Genomic DNA, 21485 nt, shown 5'->3' with positions numbered 1-21485 from the left:
AAATAACATAACATTATTTTGAAATGTAGTATTCGCTGAATAACACATTATCATTTATATACATGTTGTCAATTATAAAACAAAATTAGTTAACAACATTAGTAAATATAAAATATTTTCATCATTAACTTTGAGTTACAAGTATTTATATTGAATTAAATAAAAAACACGTTTTTTTTAAACTTCTTCCATTAATATTTAATAATGTTAATATTAAATAATAATATTATTAAATATATATTTTTTACATTTACATTTTTATAAAGTAACATGACTATTATTACATTTGCTCAAGAAATTGAATTACAAATTAAAACATTTGTTGTTACATATTTCAGACAATGTTGTTTTTAAATTAAACATATAAATATATTATGTTGTAAACTTTATAACAGTATAGGGGAACAATATGTTTAATAATAATATCTGGTATTGCAAAAAGATTATTTATGCAATTATATTCTTTTATAATAGTTAGAAATTATTAAAAAACATGTTGTAATAATTAATCAAAATAATAACAAATATATTTATTATTATTATTATTATTAATAATTACTAAACATAATGATTTATTTATTCTTTTCAGAAAAACATACATTCAGAGATAAAAAAACACATTATTTCAGGGCATTGTTTATATATTAAATGGTTATAATTTTGATATTAATAACAATAAATAAGTTTTATTATTTATTATTATTAATTATTACCATAAACAATTATAATGTTTACTTAAAAACAAACACAAACGTATTCCTATAAATGTACACAATAACAACATATTTACATCTTTTATTCCAAGTCTTACATAATTTTTTAATATTATTAATATATAATAATTACTATATATTGATTAATATTAAATATATTTGTATTTCTTAAACATGTTAAATTATAATGAGTCTAGTGTATTAATTTGTAAAATTGAAAATGTGTATGTATTATATTTTTAAACTATAACATTGTATTGTCTATGATACTTTTACAAAAATGGTTTAAGGGGACTACTTTTTTACCGCGTAAGGTTATTGCGCTTCATTCAGGACTGGAGAAGCTCGCGGTTGGGAGTTGCTTCGCGTGGAGAGAGGTAAGGTTATTTTTACATACAAATTATAACTAAGTGGTAATGTTTGAGGGTATATTCGAACTGTGTAGTGTTTTTTTGTGTATGTATGAATTGTTTAAGTAGCGTTTAGGTGAAATGTCGTCGATAGAGATGCGTCATGTATGTTTTAGTTCTAGTGTTATTTTAAGTGTTCGGAAATGTCTTCTTACATGGTTAATGTTAATTGTGAGTGTATTTACAAATGTTATGGGCTATTTGTGGGTGGGTTTCGTTATGTCCGTTATTTTTCAGGTTCCGGTTCCTCGCATGAAAACTACATGGAAGGAAGCGTGTTTTTTTCCAGAGAAACTAATGTTTGACTTATTATGGTTATATTTTGACATTTATCTCCTATTTTTCGTGTTTGCCAGGAGCGATTTTTACACATTTTCAACATTTTTCGGGTTTTTGGAGGGTTTCAAATTGGATTGATACATTGATATGCGTGAACGTTTTTTAAAAGTTGTGTGTATATCACTTTAAATACTAAAGTGTCCACACTACTGTTTTCGGGATTTCCAGGAGCGTTTTTTTTTTTTTACTTAATTTTCGAGTTTTTGAGGGTTTCCCATATTGGAATTGTCCTATATTGGATTGGATTGTATGGTTGCATTTTGCTTGATTACGTCTTTTTCATCTACAAAAATTGTAAGTATTTAAATTACTATTTTTATTGGGTGGGAAATGTCGATTTTTATGTAATGTGTATGTGTGATGTAATTATAAATATTGCATATTTGTTCAGAAATAATGTTCCAATTTTTGATAAGTTTGTTAAACAAATATGTATTATTTATAATTGATTACAAATGTTTATGAAATGTAATTTTACCATTATTGTAAAAAGACATTAGTATATTTTGTAGACATTTTTATAGTAGACTTTTAGCTAATATTGACAGGTATTCTAATCCTCTAGTTGTAGAGTATAGTGTGACTTGACTTTGCAGTAGTCGGAACATTTGTTTACTTTGTTTAGTGAGTTTTGGACCAATTTGTGACACAGATTGTTCCATTCTTAGTTCTTGATAGCTTTGTTCTTTTTTCAAAGCTTCTAGAAGGTTATGGAATGTGGGTTTGCCTCTGCTTGTGGTAGCTTGGAAAGCATTATGCCACCTTTCTACACTGTTGTTTGTTTTAGCCTCTTGGTTTAAAGTACTATGATAGACATTCCACCAAGGGATTTGGAATTTGGGTTGGCGTCGATGTCCAGATCTGTGCAACCTTCCCACCCAAGTATCTTCGAAATAGTCCAGTAATGGCGTTAGTTTATCTTCATTCCTATTGTAATATGTGCTGTCAATTAATAAATTGTAGTGTTCCGCTACATCGGTAACAGGAACGTTGGCCAGGGCTATCAATTTTTTAACTTGATAGGCAAAGGTGCTATCTGTAGAGTATAGAATACTTAAAGTTGATTTTTGGAGATGCCTCCATATGCTCTGATTAAAATGATAATAGCAACCCTGGATTGCTGTGTGGGGAAATGTTCTCAAAATGCTATTAATCATAGCTAATTCGAAATCAATAATTATTTTTTCTGGAAAATAATTATTGATTTCAGTTTTGAGAACATTTAATATTTCTGTATAAGTGTTTTGCTGTTTGTTGAGTAGCAAACAGTAAATGAAAGGTATGTTAGAGTTATGGTATAAACCGTGGATGGAATATAATTGATAATAAGGTTTTGGGCATGGTTTAAATGTTCCATCCATCATCCATTGGGGACACTGCTGGATTTTTCTTAAATTACTTGCAGTTGCAAAAATAATGATTCTGTTTGTACTGCTTTCATTGTCAAAAAGGATAAATTTGTCTTTATTGTGTGTGATGGCCTTTTCTGGTGAAATAATAATTTCCTCAAAAGTAGTTGGGTTGGGTTGTGCTAGTGAGTCTTTTAGTGCGTGCAATTGTGCGTTTCAGGGAGTCAATAGAGGGTAGTTGACCTGAAGCATGGGCTGGGACTTTAAACAGTTCTTCTTTAAGGATTTGTGTTGTTGGTTTATCACTTTGTGTGCTAGCACTTTTAATACTTTCTAAAGCATCTCTTATTTCAATTTCTGTGACATTTGGGGGATGATTGTGTTCCCTGGTAAATAACACATTAGTTTCCTCAGTAGTAGCCCTCCCATAACATTTGTTGGAGTAATATTGGTACACTTCCAAAAAACTTTTGTACCACTTTGTCTTTCCTGATTATACACATAACCCATATAACATAATAGTAATTTATTTTTCTTTGACATAACAAATTCTGCACCTTCTGTCATTTTGTTTTACTTGTTCTAGGAAAGAGTAGAAAGAAACAAAATCAAAACACATATATTTCACTTTGTGGTGCAAACATCATTAATGATGTATGTATGCTTACAGTTACTAAAAGTAGTAATCACAAATGCAGCACTGTATTTTGCAGGATTTTCTTGTATGTATTTCTTTATTTACTGTTGGTATGAAAATATAGAAATGCTAAGTTAATGTTTACACATAACAAACGTTTTTCCTACGAAAAAGCAGTTGTCCATTTTGCTTAGTAGTACATTTGATGTAAACATTACATATACTTACTTGTTTAAATAGTACAGTTGTAGTATTTGGTGGAGTACATCAAGGTAGTAAAGTTCAGATCTGTAGAGAAGATAGAATAAATAAATGTAAATTATTATAATTAATATTTTGAACCGTTGGGAAATGGGAAATATTTAAAAGTATACTAACTTCTAAATAAGTCGTTTTCTTTGCTGTAGGCAGAATAGCTGTATGATGTATTCTGAATATCTGTAGAGGAAATATAAAATATATAACATGTTGTTAACAACATAGTTTGCGTTTTTTTCGGAGGTTTTAGACAAATTACAAGTACACTTACATTTTTTACAAGGGTAGTCTTGTCTTTTGGTATAGTTGGTGTTGGATGTTTTTATAGGATCTGTAGAATAGATGTATGATGTATTCAGAATATCTGTAGAGGAAATTAAAAATATATAACATGGTGTTAAGAACATAGGTAGCGTTTTTTTCTGAAGTTTTAGACAAATTACAAGTATACTTACATTTTTTACAAGGGTAGTCTTGTCTTTTGGTATAGTTGATGTTGGATGTTTTATATGATCTGTAGGGAAGATGTAATATGCAAGATATGTTGTTTAGAAATTTGCATTTTTAATATTGGGTGTTTAATAACAAAAACATATATACTTACATGTTTAATTAGTGTAGTTTTATACATTTGTAGTGTAGAAATAGGAAAATCTCAGTATATCTGTAAATATAATGTTTAAAATAAAGAAAGAATCTTGTGAAATAGTGTTTAAAAACAGCAGTTGGTGTATAACAGAGCATTAATATATACTTACTATCAGATTTTCCATGTGAAGAAATATGACCATGTATTAGGAATTGATTTGGAGTAGTTTCTATCAGAAATGTAGAAAGAGATAAAAATAAAATAAGTGCAAGTGTTAGGAGATGTAAGTAAAATAGTACACTTCTAATTTAGATTTCTAAATAATGCACTGTTACTTACTTGAATAATTAGCTGGTGAGTTGGATCTTTAAAGATGTTTCTTCAGGAACAAAATCTTCAGAGTGTTGGCATCTACATTCTATAGAGTTAGCAGCAACAAATGGTAGAATGCATGTATCCCTTTTATAGTATGTGTATTTTGTGTGCTTTGATTTGATTGGTTGTAGGATGTAATGAAGCATTGTATAGGCTAGTTTGATTTTTTTTGTTAATTGGTGTGTTTGTTGATGTGAGAATGGTGGTATGTGGTGATTGCCACATTAAAGCAGGTTAGTTGTTAAATGAAATAGATTTTTAAGTGAAAATAAGTAATGAAAATGTTTGTTAAATGCAAAGAATATTTAGAAAATGATAGAACACATGTAATAGAATGTATAGCAAATGTAGATAAATAGGAATGTTATAAAAGTAACAGGTATTATATGTAAAATGTATTTTGTATAGAGCAATGACTTTTATTGATGATTAATATGGTATTTTAGACATGAAAGGGTACAAAAATTAACTCGATATTTTAAAAAAAACGATATTTTAGTAGTCTATATTTTAGTTGTCGATATTTTTGTAGTGTTAGGGCTAATTTCATGTTACACAATATATTTGTAGTCGATATTTATTAAGGCGATATTTATGTACTCGATATTGTAAGTACTCGATATTTTTGACTCAATATTTTTGTAGTTTGTGTAATAAGTATAGAAAGTCGATATTTTTGTCGTCGATAATTTTTCAACAATATTTTAGCAAGTCGATAATGTGACCGTCGATAATATTTCAGTGATCCATTTGCGTAGTTAGGAGACAGAGAAATGCCCATGGCAGTACCACATATTTGTTTGAATACTTGCTTGTTGAAGAGAAATATATTGTTCTTTAGACATAAGTCAATCATTTTTATCAGCATCTTTGAGTGATCTAGATATGCGATGCTACGCTGTTTTAGATAGCATTCACACGCTTGCATTCCGACTTCATGACGAATTGACGTGTAAAGTGAAACCACATCAATGGTAGCTAGAAGATATTCTGAATTCCAGTTCACATTCATCAAAATTCTTAGAAAATCCCCGGTATCTTTGATATAAGAAGGTAGACTTTGGGCGATAGGAGCTAGAAATTTGTCGACATAATTGGAGACATTTTCGTATAGCGAGCCACATGAGGAGACAATGGGTCTTCCTGGAGGTTGAATTAGAGTCTTGTGAATCTTGGGGAGAAAATATATACAAGGTGTTATAGGATGCTCGATAGTTAAATATTTCTTTTCATCATCATCAATTAACCCTTTCGTGTACCATATTTCTAGATGTTCTTGCAACTCCCTCTTCATGTTCACATATGGGTTTGTTTCCAATTTTTGATAGTTATTTTCTTGATTCAGTTGTCTCATGGCTTCTTGCACATAATCCGATGTTCTCATTAGCACAATATTGCCCCCCTTGTCCGCCGGCTTTATAGTAATTTTGTCATTTTCAATTAATGTCTTGATGGCTCCTCGCTCTGTTTTTGACAGATTTTCCCGTGAATTATTTCTTAGTTTTGAAAGATTGTCCAGTTCCTTTGTTATTGCCTCAGAACACAGATCTATCTTGTTGCCTGGTGATAGAATCGGATAGTAACTTGATTTTCTTTTTAATCCAGTACTTGGTCTCTCGTCAGTTTGGATATTCAATTCATCCAGCATTTCTGAATCCGATATTGATGTGCCATTTAAATCAAACAGCGATTCAAAACTATTCCTGAGGTCTGGTATTTCTGCAATTGTATTGAATTGGACATCATCCATATTTTCTTCCACTAAGTTAGTAGGCTCAATTTGTTTTCCAGCATGTACTTTCGCTAATTTGAGCTTTCTGATATACTTGTAAAAGTCTATTCGTGTTTCCGTGTAGTCGAAATGTGCCTCAGGACAGAATGACAATCCATTGTTTAAGACGCTTTTTTCAGTTTCTGTTAGCTGATGATCCGAAAGATTTACTATTAAGTTTGTCTCGGATTGCGATTGCGAAGGGGGTACTGTCGTCTTTCTCCGCTTGGACCTGCGGGTTTTTCTGGTGCTGGTGCGGGGGTTGCATGGTTTTGTGTCCCCCTTCTTCTTCCTCTGTATCTTCTGTTGGAGTATGGTCGCATTCCCCTTCCCCTTCCTCCGCCTCTCGCAATGCTTTTCTCCAAATTGATTAATTCGACTTCCTCTAAAACAGACCAGTTTTTTGCCTGGTTAGCGCTGCGTGTTGATCCGTCGTCACTGATTTTCGATTCACTTGCACTTGATGCCATTTTATGCATGGGATAGTTCTTTTTCAAGTTATCATATCGTCGCGCAAATGTGAGAATTCTGCCATGAATATAATCTTGCTCGTCCCTTTGAAATTTGCGTTCTTTGCGCTCTTCAATTTCACTTTCATACGAGTCTAGTCTTGCTTCCATATCTTTGCGTAATTTAGCGACTTCCTCTTGGTTGTTATCGCTTGATATCTTTTCTTCTAATTCTTTTATTTTTTGAGTGATCTCATCCACCTCCATTCGTGCATGTTTCACCAGAATGCGCATCATATTTAGCAAGCATTGTGTATTATTATCCATCCATTCATCTATCAAGTCTTTCTTCACTTCTGAATGCGTGGGCATCGTGAAAATCCGGAAGTCGGAATGCAAGCGTGTGAATACTATCTAAAACAGCGTAGCATCGCATATCTAGATCACTCAAAGATTCTGATAAAAATGATTGACTTATGTCTAAAGAACAATATATTTCTCTTCAACAAAGCAAGTATTCAAACAAATATGTGGTACTGCAATGGGCATTTCTCTGTCTCCTAACTACGCAAATATCACCATGGGGTGGTGGGAGAAGACCATAGCATGGAATCAGGACAAACAGCAGGATTTGGATCGAATAATATTATGGGTACGTTATATCGATGACCTGTTCATTATAAGCATGGGCGGAAAATCCATTACGCTCGCGGATTTTGCGGATTTTCGGTAAATTCGCAATCCGCGAGATTCGCGAATTTCCCGCAAAATCCGCAAATTCGCACGCAGCGGATTTTTTTTCTTTGCGGTGTAAGTTCGCAATTGCGAACATGTAGGTGCAGCGGGCAGCAACAATCTCGCACTCGCGAAATTACAAAAATTGCAATTCCGCACAAGAAATCTACTAGCAAGCAGCATAGACCTTCTGAAAATGATTATTTCTATCAGAATAACTCCTCAGGTTGACATTTGCCTGCACTTTTTTAGATTTGAGGTCTTTTGATTTTCTTTGGATAACTTTTGGATTAGAAATCAACTTTCTCATATAAGCTTGGTGGGGCATTAAAGTTGCTGTAATGCTGCTCTGCAGAAAAACGAGTTTTGCAAAAGTGAAAGCAGGTTCAAAAGTTCAAACTCATCATTAGTAACCGTTCCCTGTAGTGCTTCCTGACAAGGGCCCCTCCAGAGTTCAGTTGCTAGTTGCAACAATTGTATGACCCTGCTCTGACCCTCACAGCAGGCTCATAGAATAGCTACAAGTAGGCCACAAAGGTCCTGGAAAAAAAATTGCACTGCAACAGAAAGCAAATTACAGATAAGGATGCAGGTGCCAGACTGGAATTTTAAAACAGTGACACATTAATAAATCAACCCCAAATTAATTCATGTCAGTTGAAGCAGGCAGGTGTGCTTGCTTTTTCCCCCCATAATCTACAGTGATGATGAACCAGAGGGTGGCATAAGGCATTGATGTACCAGAGGGTGGCATGGGTAAAACAGAGGGTGGCAGGGGTGAAACAGAGGGTGCTGGGAACCTGTGATGATGAACCAGACGTAGAAACAACATAATCGTGATCGTTGCGAGCCGACATGTAAGTTCGCAATTGCGAACTGGTACAAAACCCTCGCGAACTGGCAGAAATCCTTGCGAACTGGCAGAATTCCTTGCGAACACAAAAAAAGCATTCAGCAGGTTCAAAAGTTCAAACTCATCATTGGTAACCATTCCCTGTAGTGCTTCCTGACAAGGGCCCCTCCAGAGTTCAGTTGCTAGTTGCAACAATTATATGACCCTGCTCTGACCCTCACAGCAGGCTCATAGAATAGCTACAAGTAGGCCACAAAGGTCCTGGAAAAAAAATTGCACTGCAACAGAAAGCTAATTACAGATAAGGATGCAGGTGCCAGACTGGAATTTTAAAACAGTGACACATTAATAAATCAACCCCAAATTAATTCATGTCAGTTGAAGCAGGCAGGTGTGCTTGCTTTTTCCCCCCATAATCTACAGTGATGATGAACCAGAGGGTGGCATAAGGCATTGATGTACCAGAGGGTGGCATGGGTAAAACAGAGAGTGGCAGGGGTGAAACAGAGGGTGCTGGGAACCTATGATGATGAACCAGACGTAGAAACAACATAATCGTGACCGTTGCGAGCCGACATGTAAGTTCGCGATTGCGAACTGTTACAAAATCCTTGTGAACTGTCAGAAATCCTTGCGAACTGGCAGAAATCCTTGCGAACACAAAAAAAATCCGCAAATTCGCGAGAATTCGCGGATTTTGCGGATTGCGAGTTCTCAAATTCGCAAAATTCGCGAACGCCAGATTTGCAAAATTCGCCCAGTTTCAGAGTTACTTTAACAAACTGAATGAGAACGATCTTGGTCTACAATCCACATGTAATACAAGCACACAAGAAATAGACTTTCTGGACACCAAAATATATGTGTCTGATGACAAACTTGAATCCACTCTATTTCGCAAAAAAACAGCAACAAACAGTGTGCTACATGGGACTAGTTTTCATCCCAAATCCCTCCTACGCAGTATACCATATGGAGAATTCACACGCTTGAAGAGAAACTGTTCTGTACCAGAGGATGCGGAAAAAGTGATACAAGAAAGCAAGTGTAGATTCAGAGCAAGAGGATATGAAGAACGTGTTCTGACAAAATGTAAAAGAAAAGTTGATTTGAAAACGAGGACTCAAACATTAATCGAACAGACCAAAAACATTGAAATCAATGCACCACCTAGATTCATAACGATCTTCAGCAAAGAAAATGGAAACATTGCCCGTATAATGAGAAAATACTGGCATCTCCTGTCAGGGGATCCTGACATTGGAGGAATACTCGGCGAAGCTCCATCAATAACATACAAGAAAAACACATCTCTCAAAGATTTACTGGTCAAAAGTTACTTCCAAACAGAACCGAAATCAAATCGGTTGCAAAATCAACAAAAGGGGTTCCAACCATGCAATTCATGCAAAGCATGCAAGATCGGTAAAAGCATGAAAGTAATTGAAGAACCAGACGGCAAAATAATGAGAATCGACCAACAGATCACTTGTTCCTCAAAAAATGTAGTATACATCGTGGAATGCAAGTGTGGAATGAAGTACGTGGGATGTACCACATGTATGCTAAGAAAACGGATTTTGGAGCACATTAGGGCGGTGAAAAATTCGAACATGCAGCACGCTACCGCCAAACATATGAGTTCCTGCCAAAATGGAGATTGGAGACAAATGCAATTCTACGGGACAAAGATGCTGGACAAAATGGAAAGAGGTGGAGACCTAGTTCGCAAACTACGTCAAATTGAGTCGCGGATGATAATCAGACTCAGAACAAAACACCCGAAAGGGATGAACTTTGGAGAGGATCTGCACATTCATCTGGAATAATATGTTCCTGAAATGACTAGGGTACTATACCCAACAAATCAAGACAATTATCGATGAACTATAATATAAGATCAGGATACTATACCCAATAATTGATATATTGTAATCGATACGCCACAGTGAACTTTCAGTCACAAAAGTGCAGCAGTTGAAATGCAGACAATGTCCTTTTCTGTTTTAATTTTTTCACTAAATTGTAACTACAATTCCCATAATGCTTCATAACTAGCTAACATGGGATAGTACAAAAAGCAACACTGTGGAGGGACTAACCGACCGTGAGCAAGGACAGTTGTGGCTGAAACGCGTTGGTGGGGTGAAGTGAAATAAACAAGGCTTGTAAAGAATCCTGGTTGTGCCGCCTCCTTTGTATACTCAAATTTCCTTGGGTCAGGATCCGACCCCTGGGCAGAGCACACACAGCGGAGCGCTCTCGACTGGCTTAAGGATCACTTTGTGTAGCGATATATATATATATATATATATATATATATATATATATATATATATATATATATATATATATATATATATATATATATATATATATGAATTCAGATTTTCTCCTTGCGGGGAAGTTTGTTCCTCGTGAACTCCCATGTGACAAATAAAGTTCAAAACCACACTGGGTTTAGGTCGATTGTAAGTTATTTATTCAGCAACCAGCAACACCTTACGCGTTTCGGTCTCTACGGAGACCTTGCTCACAGGTTAACTGAGTCGACATTATTTTCACAGTTAAATAAAGAAAAAAACTCTTTGAAGTTACATCACTTCCTGTATCTCGTACAGACATTCTGGGACATGTAGTTTAGGATCACTGACATTTTTGTTCAACCATAAATGCATAAGATTCAATTTTGTGTCAAAATTAATACTAATTGAGAATCATTTTAAACCATTCAGAACATCAATTGTAGCCCTCTAGTGGGCATTCTAAATTGTCCAACAGGTAAAAGCCTGATATTAACACCCATTTATGTGCATTTGTAGACTTCCAATGCTGTAAAATAACCCAAAGAATAAAGCCCTCCAGTGGGCATAACCGTTCTGCAACAGTTCCATTCATGAATCTTTAAAATTAACAGTGCTAATAAATTTAACGATATTCAAAGATGTCCTAAATGAAGAAAAATTTGTGAGGATTGCATGTATGAATTAAGGCAGGGTAGGCATCAGTTATTTCTGATCAATGTGTAAGTACAATTTTACAGGTGGCAATGTAGTTCTTCGTCCTGATTGTGCCCAAAGGGGCTCAAAGTTCGAAAGTTCATGATGTGTTTGGATTCTTTTTGCCTCATCACCTTTTCGCGGTCTCCACCTCTTTGATTTGGTCCAACACTTTCAATTCCATAGAAGATTAGAGATTTCCAATCCCCTTTGTGTTCCTTCTCCATATGTTTTGCCATGGCATTGCTGCGGTCAGAGTTAATAGTAGCTCGAACATGCTCCAAAATGCGAAGTTTTAGTTCCTTTTTGGTGCTTCCGATGTACTTTAAGGAGCACGGGCATTCTAAGGCATATACAACGAATTGTGTTTTACAATTTATGAGTTGCTCAATTCTCTATTTGTGGTGGCTGTTGTGTGACTCGCTATTAAGGATTTGCATTTTTGGTTCTCGCAAATTTTGAGAGTTCTTATTTTTGGGAATTAGTTGGTTTTTCGGTATTTGTGTTTCTGCATTGGAAAGTTATGTTTTGCGCTCGCTAACCGCCTATAACAGCGATTCACAATTTTTGCGAGGCATTTTTTGCTTGATGCATGTGCCTGTATGTTACTAAATATTTAAAGTTAAACTTTATTTAAAAAATGTCTTTAAGGGTATTTTTCAGTATTTGAAATAGATTTACTGATGACAGAATCTTAACTTTAAATGCAAGAATGTTGTGCCCACTGACAAAACTGTTAAAAATAAAACCAATTAATAATGTATTTTCTGAGAAACACATATGAAATAAAAAAATAAGTGGTGTATTATATAAATGTAATACACAATATCCAATTATAGAAAGAAAGTACAAAAATCTTAGATGGTCACTTACAAAAAAATGGGCCTTACAATTAACAAATAGAATTTCAAAAACCTTAGAAATTCACTGAAAAAAACAAATGTTACAGGAACGCTATAGTTAGAAATAGAATTTAAAAAACCTTAAAAATTCACTCAAAAAAACAAAGGTTACAGGGCCATTATAGTTAGGGTGATATTTCACTCGTACAAAACCAAGGAAATTCAGCAGTTATAGTTAGCTCAGCTAATTATAACTTGCACCCCGCAATGCACTACTCATGACCTCACATACTACATCACTCATGACATGGTCAGTGACATCACTGATGACATCTCAAATGACATCACTGATTACATAATCTGCAGAATCTCTGATGCACCACTCACACGCCCCTGTAAACTTTCATACACCTACTCCAACATTCACACTACCATTCTCAAAAACATTGACACACCCATATCAGTACTTACATAACCACTCACTAATTCATAGGTCTACACACACATCCACTCACTCACTCCCCCATACAGCCATTCATACACCCATTCACTCACTAATACAGCCACTCTCACACAGCCAGACACTAATACAGCTACTCACACACCTACTCACTCACCTGTGGAGTCAATCATGCAGTCATTTACTCTCATATACCATTATACACACATCAACTCTTCTATTAATATACATACTAACACATACTTACTCACCTATACAGTCACTGACATAAGTACACACTTGCACATACAGCCACTCTCACAATCACTCACTCATACATACAGTCACTTATATACTCCAACACTCACCTATACTATCTTTCACATATGTAGTTACTCACCCATATACCACTGACACATCCATTCACTCACCGACACAGCCATACAGACACTCACTCACCCATATAGCCCCTGTCAGACGCACTCATGAACCCATACAGCCAGTGATTCAACCAGTTACTCATCCATGCAGAGAGTCACACACCCCTCACCCACCCATACCAACACTCATACACCCATACAGGTAGTCAGAAAACCAATCAATAACCCATACAGCTACTCATGTACCTACTCACCAACCCATGCAGCCATTTCCACACCAACAGATAGACTGATACAGACACTAACACAAATTAGTTACTCACCCATACATTCACTGAAATATGTATAATCACTTACTTATTTAGTCAGTCACACACCCACTAAATCTCCCATACAGGCACTCATAAACCAACTGATTCATCAATACACATTGGCGTATAAATATTTAATGCTAAAAAACTTTTTTAGAAACACTCATAGTCACAATATGATGTCATTTGTGATATCATCAGTGATGTAATTTGTGATGTCACCAGTGATGTCAACAGTGATGCCACTGACCATGTCATGAGTGATGTAATATGTGAGGTGATAAGCATTGCATTGCATTGCAGGGGCGTGAATTATAGTTAGTCAAGCTAACTATAACTGCTACATTTCTTTGGTTTTGTATGAGTGAAATATCACCCTAACTATAATGTCCCTGTAAGAGGAACCTTATAGTTGGGGTGATATTTCATTCATTCAAAACCAGAGAAATTCAGCAGTTATTATCATGCAGCAGGTTCATGTTCTAGATTCCTATGTTTATAGCCACAGTGATCGGCAGACACTCAAACTATTATAAAAGATTTGCAAGCCTTTAACAAGACATATGCAGCAGCAGCATTGCATTTGGGCCAGCACCCAAAGTTTGCCTCTAAGGCTTACTGGGATACCATAGGTACCATGGGTGTGGCTGTGCATTATTCCTCACCCTATCATCCTGAGGGAAATGTGATAGCAGGAAGTAAAAAGTGTGACTTATTGCAGTCTTTAACAGCTAGAGAATTAGGTTCAGGTCGTAGTTGGATCCACCGCCTGTATGGGATACAGAGAGCTTTAAACACTCTGCATAGAAGGTCCTTGGGTGGTTGGCCTCCCTATGAGGTCCCATTCAGCATCCAGATGTATACTCCGGACCATGGCACTCCTAGCACAGTGGCGTTGGAAATTTCTTGTGATATTAATAAACGTTTGGCTGTCTTAAAGAAACGGAAAGACTTCCCGCATGAGAATGCAAATGAGCTTCAGAAACGTTCTGCCACTGGAGAAGGGAATATGCAACCAGCATCTTCTGACTGGATTCCAAACTTTGAGATACAATTGTGGATAAGAAAGAGCACTGGTGCCATTTCTGGCAGTTGAAGGTACCCAAACAATACTTTACCTCCTCTTGCTGGTTGTAAAAACAAAATATTTGTGTTGATTGATCTAATCGAACCACACCAGTTACATCGACCTACACCATACACACACCAGATGTGAACTAAGAGAATTCAACAGAATGTGCTAACAATGAAGTTGTTTATTATGACTCACCTTTGGAGTTATCCACCAGTTCAGCAACCGCCCGTCAACCATTGCATGGAATTCGTGCATTTATTATTTGGCTCAAAAAGACATACGTTGTTCCACGATGGATCTACATTTGGATTTCCATCTTGCTGCTTTTCCATTTCTTCTGGATTGGTTTAGTGACTGTATTCTTTTTGCTTCTGAATGGACATTTCCTCCCCGAATGCTATGCTGTTGATCTGGTAACTGAGGTATTGAAGTCTCTTTCTTCATCACACAAAGGGGGATATTCTCAAGAACGTGTGATAATCATCGCCATAATAGGTCTACGCAATTTTTCCTATCACCGTCTATCGCTGGAAAATAACGCAGTGTTAACGTCGTATTCACAACACATCGGTAACATGCGATAGTTTCCCGATAATGCATCAAATGTCCGCAATAAAATTACCTGGATGGCGATAACAATCTAAAGCCGAGCATGAAAAAAGTGGCAAGGGCCCAACCACGATAAAAAAGTCAACGATAAGCTGCTCCAGACCTGCAATTCACACACACGTCAGGTGGAAAAAATCACTATAAAAGCAGAAAAAAACCCACAAACAAAATCAAAACAACTGCACAGCACAATGGAGGTAGCCAGAACAAGAACAGAGGACAACCAGAACCCCACAACCCTCACGGAGGACCAGCCTAGGACCTCGGGTTAAGGAAGGGCAAGGAGAAGAAGAAGAGGAAGATGCGGTTCAATCCACAGGAAAACAGGATCCTGAGAACTGAGGTGATAGAACACAATCAACTACTGTTCGTCACCTCCACTGTGTCATTGGCAACAAAAAAATGGAATATGGCAGTCCATCGTGGAGAAGGTGAATGCAGTCAGAGTGCTCAGGAGGACAATGGAAAAAGTTGGGGGACCAGACACTGCTCAACATGACCTGACACAACAGCAACAGGGTGAGTAACAACCAGGGACTGGGGAGACGGGGGCAGATGGGCACAATGGCATACATGCACAATAAAGTATAGCACAGTGCACACCCACAATGACTCTGGATCATGTCCCTGGTCCCCTTGGCACACTGCAGCAAACACTCTCCGTACTGTTGCACTCACTGGAGTGGGAATGGTATGTTTTACCCTACACTATTCAACACTTTCCCTACTGTTGCGCTCCCTGGAGTGGGAATAGTAATTTTTACCCCTACGCTATCCAACACTTTCCCTACTGTTGCACTCACTGAGTGGGAATAGTAATTTTAACCCCTATGCTATCCAACACTTTCCCTTCTTTTGCACTCACTGGAGTGGGAATAGTAATTTGTACCCCTCCGCCTTCCAACACTTTCCATACTGTTGCACTCACTGGAGTGGGAATAGTAATTTTTACCCCTCCGCCTTTCAACACTTTCCATACTGTTGCACTCACTGGAGTGGGAATAGTAATTTTTACCCCGATGCTATCCAACACTTTCCCTACTGTTGCAATCAGTAGAGTTGGAATAGTAATTTTATTTCTTCTACTATCTAATATCTTTTGTATTATTTTAGCTAATGTTCTGTATCATTCATTTAAAAAAGATTGAAAATAATTTGAATTTTTTTAATTTATTACATATATTTATTTAATTTTTATTTTTATTGTTTTATGTGTATCGATGTATTTATAATTTATAACAAAAAAATTAAACAATGTATAAGTTATTAAAATACATATTAAAACATATTAATAAGTAAGTATATATTATATATTATATGTATATATTTAATGTATTTTTTAATTATATATATATTACTCATAATTTTTAAACATTCAAAAATATTTTTAACAGGTTTTTTTAATTATATGTATTATTTACTTTATTTTACATTCTTTTTTTAACTTAAATAAAAAACAATATTTTCAACGATATTTTTGACATCAATATTTTTTTCGGATATTTATGTACTCACCATAATGTAGATAGGATGTCGATATTCTTGACTTCAATATTTTTGCTGCAATATTTTTGTAGGTCGATATTGTGACCTTCGATATTTTGTCAGTGATCGACAGAGGATGGGATAAGTAAAATTTAATGAAAAAAAGAAATAAAACCACTTAATTTGTGCTTGCCGCATCACCGAGTCAGCGATGTGGCGAGCGCAAGTTAAATGATGCTTATACCTTCGTCTGTCGACTTATCCGACCCCCAGCCCACTCTACCCCTGCCTCACCACCTTACCGATCTTACCTGTGCTGACCACCACTGATCGGAGGGTTGAGGAAGCGATGCTGCAAGTTCCATGCCTGCAGAAAAAACAAATGAGGTTGATCAACTGAAAATTGACACTAGGGTTCAGTACTCTGTCTAAGCATATGTCATACAATGAGATCAGCATGGGCAGCTAAATGGATGACCTAACACGTGCCATTACCAGACTCTGCACCGAGCTGTCAGAGGACAGGAGCCTGAAAAGGCGCACAAAGAGGAGCAGGGATGCCCGGATGTATGCCATGACAAGTGTTATAGGGAGGCTTGCACAGGCAACTACAACACTGTGCAAGCGCACAGTCACCCGACAAGTGGAGATGGGCCACTACAGTGGCGATGTCACATGGGCTGTGCCCAGATAACTACTCCAGTGGAGGCTATCCAAACTGCCCACATTGCAAGCATGGTGGGTGCAGAGGCTCCAGACAGTGAGGTGTCACGCTTCTGCAGCGTTTCCTGCTCAGGTACCTGTGTGCTGTAATGCAGTGGCAGCCACACTAAGGCACCTCCACATGGTACCATCTCACATACTGGGTGCCCTTCTAAGAAATAATTGATGGATGCAAGCCAGGGTTTATTATTTTCTGTTCTTCACTTCAGTTGGCAGTGATGTAACCAACATTTTCACTCAATGGACTTTTGATTTTTGGTGTCTGCCAATGTTTGTTAAAACCTGCCAATAATGGGAGCTTAAGTTTGAGCAATGAATCACTTGTTGTGGCATTTTCTTATAGTACTGTGTATATGGACTTATTATTATTATTATTATTATTATTATTATTAATAATAAATTAAATTCATAAGGCTACCCAGTGGTTTCCCGGCGCCAATACGAAAGTAAGAACAACATCTACTGATTGAATAGCCGAGTTTTAAGGCCCTTTCGATCGTTTTGGTGACTGGCCTTGTGACTAAGCATGAGCGGATTTTGCGGATTGGCAATCCGCGAATTTTGCGGATTTGCGGATTCGCAATCCGCAAAATCCGCGAATTCCCGCGAATTTGCGGATTTTTTTTTTTTTGTGTTCGCCCGTGTTTCTGCCAGTTCGCGAGGGTTTTTACAATTTCGCAATTTGCGAACTTACCTGTCGGGTCGCAAGTTTTGCGAACTTGTTGTTTCTACGTGTCCAGCCTGTTTGGGACACTCTTCTTCATCACTGCCACTCTCTGTCACCACTGCCACTCTCTGACTACTCATGCCACCCTCTGGCCCACCCATGCCACCCTCTGTTTCATCACTACACCCTCTGGTTGTCCAGTGTACATTATTTTCGGCAAAGCAAAGCACACCTTCCCTGCCTCAAGTGACCTGAATTAATTTGGGGCTGATTAATGTGTCACAGAATATTTTTTTAGCTGGCACCTGCTTCCTTAGTGCGCCCTGATTAGTGATCTTTTGCACTTGCTAAGTGCTTTCATTGTTGCAAAATTAGTTACAACACCTGCCCTGCCCCAACTGACAATAATGAATTAGGGGCTGATTAATGGATTTTAACTTCCAGCCTGGCTCCTGCTTGTCTCCCTTAGCTGTAATTCAGGACCTTTGTGGCATATGTGTAACAATTCTGAGGTTCAGAGCAGGGTCACATAATAGTTTCAACTGGCAACTGAACTCTGGAGGGGCCCCTCAGGAAGCACTGCAGGAAATGGCTACTAATGATGTGCCTGAACTTTTGAACCTGGTAAGTAGTTACTTTCAGTTTTGCCAAGATCGTATTTCTGCAATTTCGCACTTATTCGCGGGGCGCGAACTCACGCTAACAGTGCGAGCAGTGCGAGCAAAATCCGCTGCTCGCGGATTTGCGGATTTTGCGGGAAATTCGCAAATCTCGCGGATTGCGGATTTCCCGAAAATCCGCAAAATCCGCGAGCGGAACGGATTTTCCGCCCACGCCTAGGGAGAGGTGTGGGTAATGAATTCCACAGCATGGGGGCCAGATACGAAAAGGACTGTCCGCCCATATGTGACAGTTTGAACTTAGGAACTTGAAATTTGGCTTCAGAGAAAGATCGAAGTAGGCATGTCGGTAGATATGAATGGGCTAGGGAGCTCAGGTATTGGGGTGTTGTTCCCAGCTTGATCTTATGCCTATAGCATAAGGCCTTAAATTTTGTGCGATTCTCTATTCTGAGCCAATAGAGGTCATGGAGAGCACCTGAGGAAGAAGACTTTTTCGGAACATGACAGAGCAGTCTAGCCGCAGAGTTCTGAACAACTTGCAGTTTGTGAACTACCTCCTTCTTTGCTCCTAGATATAGGACGTTGCCATAGTCCAGCCTGGACATAATCAGGGGCTGGATCACAGTTCTTTGTGTGGGACCAGGCAACATCCAAAGTATTTTACAGACCATTTTAGGATGGTAAAGCAAGTTGATGCGACCTTGACTGCTTACTGCCTTACAGATAGCTGATCATCTATGACCACGCCTAGATTATGTGCTGTTTGCACCTTTGGAGGCAGATCGCCCATTTGGGAGGGCCAGTGACTAGGGCCCCAAAGGTCTTTGTTTTTCCCCATTTAACTTGAGCTAATTACTGTGCATCCAGCTCGCTATCTTTTGCACCCTACCTGTAAAGATGATACCAAGGATGGCTTGTTGGAGGATAAGAAGAAGATAAGCTGTGTCTCATCCACATAAGAAAAGATAGACAACCCAGCTTCTTCCGCAATTGTAGCTAGAGGGCTAACATAGAAATTGAATAGTGCAGGGCAAAGGATCGAGCCCTGTTGTACTACATACACGCAAAGGTCTTAGAGCTAGAAGATGGGGAAAAAACCTGAAAGGTCCGACCGGTAAGACATTTTTTGATCCAGGCAAGAGCTGATCCAACTATACCCAGGGATTGAAGTACTTTTAATAGAACAGTGTGTGACACAGTGTCAAAAGCGGCACTCAAGTCAAGCAAAATGAGTGCCACCGTTTCACACCTGTCCAGATGTTGGCGCTAGGTTTCAGTGACTCCCAGGAGTGTGGTCTCCATAGAGTACCCTGCTCTAAAACCTGATTGTGACACATGCAAGATTTTATGAAATTCCATGAACTGCGTGAGTTGTTGGTTAACGTGTTTTTTTAACATTTTCGAAAAAACGGTGTTGGACAGGCCACATGAAGGGCCGCTCTCCCCCGGCCCGACCAGGCCCGAGCCCGGTCACGCAAGTACCACACACCACCATTGCACGTCCCCCGTCCCCTCAGGGACCCCTGCCTTCGAACATATCGACCTCGTGGGCCCGATCCACTGCTGGCCCGCGCGCCCATCCGGGACGCCATCTTGGACACTCCACCACGAGGCCGCCTGGCCCCCGATCGACCTCAACCCTGGGCCTAGCCAGGCCTCAGACATCCCGGCACCACCATCCACCCAGGAGGTGAGCGGGCTACTTGGCAAGTCAATGGGAGAAAGAGGTGTCGATGGCTCTCCCCCGCCAAGTGCCGCCCGGCCATCGCCTCCCCGGGCGCTGGCTCCACCCCCCTGCTGGGTGTCGGGACACCCTCATCCCGGACCTCCCGACCTCCAGGTGCGAGGGTCCGGACATCAAAGAACATCAGCCCTATAACTGGGGCAGCTCCAGAGCAGGAGGGCAGTTGTATCTTGGAGTCGAGAGACGCAAAGAAGAACTCATCCTTGACGGACTACCGGCGCTGCCGTAGCTCTGCCTTGTGCACCTTTGTCTTGCCTGCTGGCGCTGCCACAACCTTCGTAACCTTCCGATCCTTCATCGTCGTCGGGACCTGCTGGCGTGGCCGCGGACCGTTTGCAACCATCATCTCATCGGGACCTGCTGGCTCCGCCGCGGACCGTCGTTTCCTTCGTCCATCTCGGGACCTGCTGGCTCCGCCGCGGCCCGATCATCTAGAACGCCGAGCTCGAGGATTGAGAGCTATTTCCACCTTTTTGGTAACAAGACTGTCCCGCTACCCTTTTTCCCAAACCAGAGACCAGAATCGAGGGGACCCCTGAGTCCAGACCTCCTTGTACCATTCCATCGTACTTAGAGAATTGCCTATAAAGTCTCGTTGAACTTTACCCTTGTGTGGTGTCCGTCTGTGGGGGGGGAAGTTACTTGTCTGTACGATCGCTGGAGACGGCTCTCCCCGGAGACCTCTCCCCTTATCCTCGGCCGACCCTCCCGGTCCGTCTAACATTGGTGGCCAGCGGCGCGATCCGAATCACCGCATAATCATACAGAGAGTAGCTTACCCCACGACGAAATCACGATGACGACTAAAGAAAGCGGAGCAACCGAGAAATTCCAGATGGAGAAATTGGACGAGTACAGCCATCGTGAACTAAAGCAGTTCTGCATCGAACTAGGTATCGCTACCACCGGACTAAGTACCAAAGACGATTTTAAGCATGCCCTAGAATCGTCGGCAGAAACCGGGGCTGCCGGAACCCCCGATCAAAACATCGCAGCAAAAACCACCACGGCCCCTGAAGAGCGAAGAACGGGTCTCTCGCAAGACGAGATCCAGGAACGAGAAAAAACCAGACTACACGAGCTGGAAATGGCCCGGCTCAAAATGGACAT

The sequence above is a fragment of the Lissotriton vulgaris genome, chromosome 3_1, assembly GCF_964263255.1.
Source record: "Lissotriton vulgaris chromosome 3_1, aLisVul1.2, whole genome shotgun sequence".
Classification (NCBI taxonomy): Eukaryota; Metazoa; Chordata; class Amphibia; order Caudata; family Salamandridae; genus Lissotriton; species Lissotriton vulgaris.
Note: the sequence above shows the minus strand (reverse complement) of the source record.